This window comes from Octopus bimaculoides, chromosome 16 (assembly GCF_001194135.2).
Source record: "Octopus bimaculoides isolate UCB-OBI-ISO-001 chromosome 16, ASM119413v2, whole genome shotgun sequence".
NCBI lineage: Eukaryota > Metazoa > Mollusca > Cephalopoda > Octopoda > Octopodidae > Octopus > Octopus bimaculoides.
In genome coordinates this window covers 56,042,106-56,045,771 of record NC_068996.1, presented here as the reverse complement: position 1 = coordinate 56,045,771, position 3,666 = coordinate 56,042,106, and the positions used below count along the sequence as shown (strand labels likewise).

The following is a 3,666-nucleotide window of genomic DNA, read 5'->3' as shown; positions in this document are numbered from 1 at the left end:
TATATATATATATATATATATATATTACATATATGCAGAGGGGATATGTGTGTATATACACATGTGCATGTATGTATACATATATAGATAGATAGATATATTCCACACTACCTTCCATCTATCTATCAATGTGCCATATATTACCTTCTGCTACTGTAATTAAGTGAGAACAGAGCTGCATATCTCATCATCATTTTGTCACTTCCCAGAACCACTTCACTCATCAGCCACTCTGTTCTTAATATCGGCCCTCTCCTCTCATGTTTTACATTTATCACCTTTTTTGTGCAACCAAATTATCTCCCTTTCTCAGACACTGTACATCTCTTACTCTACCCCAGCACTACATCTGCCTCTCCTCTCACTCACATGTAACTTACTCACTCACACGTCATCTTCATATCATCCTTTCCCTGGGTACTGTATTATCACTTTTCTGTTACTTCTCACTTGCTTCTATACTGTCAGTCATTATCTACACTCTCCTACCATTGCCAATCATATATCTATCATCAATCATCCCTCTGCTTTACTCCCACCCCTCAACCCTAACCAGTCTTTACAGTCATCAACTACTCTTCCTAACCACTTTGTGGAACCTTGGGTAAGTGTCTTTCACTATAGCCTCAGGCTGACCAAAGACTTGTGATTTGGTAGATGGAAACTGAAAGAAGCCCATTGTGTGTGTGTGTCTGTCTGTCTGTTTATTTGTGTGTATTTGTGTGTGTCTTTGTGACTGTGCTCCCCACCACTGCTTGAGAACTGGTACTGGTGTGTTAACATCCCCATAACATAGCGGTTCAGTGAAAGAAACTGACAGAGTAACTACGAGGCTTTAAAAAAACCAAGTCCTATGGCCAATTTATTTGTCTCTAAAAAAGTTCTCCAAGGCAGATGCCCCAGCATGGCAGCAGTCTGGTGACTGAGACAGGTAAAACGTAAATGATAAACACACTTTTAACCTTTGTTCTTCATCACTTCCTCCCACTCTCAGGTATTCAACATCTTTAACCATTTCTCACTCTCCATGTACATCATCATCATCATCACCATCGTTTAAAGTCCACCTTATACGTTGGAATGAGCTGGATGGGTTGACAGAAGCCAGCCAGGTAGAAGACTACCCATCTTCACTTCCAGTTCTTTTGTCACCATTCGTTGTAGATAACCTTCTTACATCTTCAGAGTCTGCCCTGGTACTTCATCACCATTACTTGATCTCTCTCTGCCAAGGTCGACTTTGCCTTTCCTCCTTTCGGGATCGATAAATTAAATACCAGAGATACACTGGGGTCGATGTAATCGACTTATGGCCACCCCAAAAATTTCAGGCCTTATGCCTATGGTAGAAAAGATTATTTTATCTCTCTTTACAGCTCTGCCATGGTTACTCCCACCCACTCTTCTATAATATGAGTAACCAAGTATTTCTTCAACAGGTTTTGGCTCTGTTTTTTTTTTTGTTTTTTTCTTATACTTTAACCTTTCACATCTCTTATCACAAAGCTGCTTCCCTCTCTGTTGTTGTTCCACTCATTTGAAAAGGATCTAAGTTTTGCAAGCTGCATAGCGACCTCACTAGAACTGATGACACTAAAAAACACCACTGGTTGGTGTTAGGAAGGGCATCCAGCAGTAGAAACGATGCCAAAGCAGACATTGGAGCATGATGCAGTCCTTTGAGTCATTGATTCCTTGATAAACCATCCAGACAATTCCAACATAGGAAGTGGATATTGAAAGATGAGGAGGAGGAAGAGGAGGATGTATGTAAGTGCACATGTGTGTGTGTGTGTAGATAGATAGACAGATAGAGGGAGAGTGAAAGAGAGTGAGAGAGAGAGAAAGACAAACAGGCAGATAGATAGATAGATAGATAGATAGATAGATAGATAGATAGATATAAAGACAGACAGACAGACAAACAGACAGACAGACAGATAGACAGACAGACAGATAGATAGATAGATAGATAGATAGATAGATAGATAGATAGATAGATTTCTTTATTAAGCCGAACAGGGCCAAGCACAAAGGAGACAATCCAATGTAGAATTTTTCTTTTCAAAACCGATCAATAGAGATCGTAAACATTTTGAGACGTGTACACAAAGAGATAACAAGGTAACCTTTTAACAACAGAAATTCCCAAAAGGTGGAAGAAAATATAACACTGACTTAGGGTTATCCATGGAAAGAAAAACCTACAAAAACAACCACGGTAACCTCAGAAAAAATCATGAGAGCAAATTGCCCTTTCTCTTTTTGTTTTATAGGATCATGCTCAAGGTGGTTCCATCATTCATGCGTACTATCCTTACCACATTCACCCACCTTTTGTTAAATTTTTCATTTGACAAAACTTCCCTCTCTACTCTTTCGTTTTCAAGTAATACTTGAAAAAGTTGATGAGAGGTTGGCCAAAGAGAGAAGTATTTGTCTCTAAGCCTTTCAAACGAGTCCACCATACATATTCTTTCACCATAGCCACCAGTACAGTGAAAACTGCTTTGCCTTCCCAGTTAAAGGAAGGTGGCGGGACAATATAGATTCTGCTGACAACCGAATTCGTCCCACACGTGACAGCAACCGTTTGACATAGGCCCACAAGTCTGAAATGTTTGGACATTGTACGAGTGTGCACAGAACGGTGTTTCTTGAGCCGTGTCTGTAGAGCTTATCTCAAATGGACAATGCTTCCTGATAGCACTGCCAGGCCAGGGATCTCTGGAAATTGTTTGTAGGTCCTGGTCGGGTTAGGTATTCCCCGTTTATGCCCAGGATCTCACCAAGAACGTTGTCGCATCTCTCCTCCACTAATTCCCTATAAAACGCCTTTGTGGAATTAAAATTTGATCCCAGACAGCAAAGCTGCTAGAGAGCATGGTAACACTCGCGGTGCCATTCGTCCAGCCTCAGTCTCTGCTTGATCCATGATTGCAGTTGGGTCAGTGAGACGAGCGGCAGGAAGGCATGTCTCACAAACGGAGACCACACCTGTTCATCGTCGTCTATGAAAGGTTGGAGATGTCGCAGTCTCAGAACATGTCTGCGTACCATCAATCACGGCATACCCATCCCTCCGTTTAGTGGATATTGACAGATAGATAGAGAGAGAGTGAGAGAGAGAGAGAGAGAGAGAGAGACAAAGACAGACAAACAGACAGATATAGATAGATAGATAGATAGATAGATAGATAGATAGATAGATAGATAGATAAACAGACAGACAGACACATACATACATACATACATACAAAGATACATGCTACATACACATTATGTGGTTGGCACAAGATAAAAAAGCACCTGTCCTGGTGCTTTATCAAAAAAATTCCTGTGCTGGTACCACATATAAAGCACCCAGAACACTTAGTGAAGAGGTTGGCATTAGGAAGGACATCCAGCTGTAGGAACCATGCCAAAACAGACAAATGGAACCTGGTACAGTTCTCTGGTTTGCCAGCTCCTTTTAAACCATTCAATTCATGCCAGCATGAAAAACAGACGTTAAACGATGATGATGATGATGATGATGATGATGATGATGATGATGATGATGACGATGACGATGATGGTGACGACGGCAGCGGCGGCGATGGTGGTGGTGGTGGTGGTGGTGGCCATCATCCTCGTTATTGTCGTCGTCGTGATGGTGGGAGGAGG

At 41.4% G+C, this 3,666-nt stretch overlaps 1 protein-coding gene across 1 annotated transcript in view; it reads left to right on the top strand.

Moving 5' to 3' along the window:
* The window catches only part of LOC106868853 (serine/threonine-protein kinase DCLK2), a 200,615-nt gene that overhangs the window by 178,195 nt on the left and 18,754 nt on the right, over positions 1-3,666 (top strand). The window lies entirely within an intron of this gene.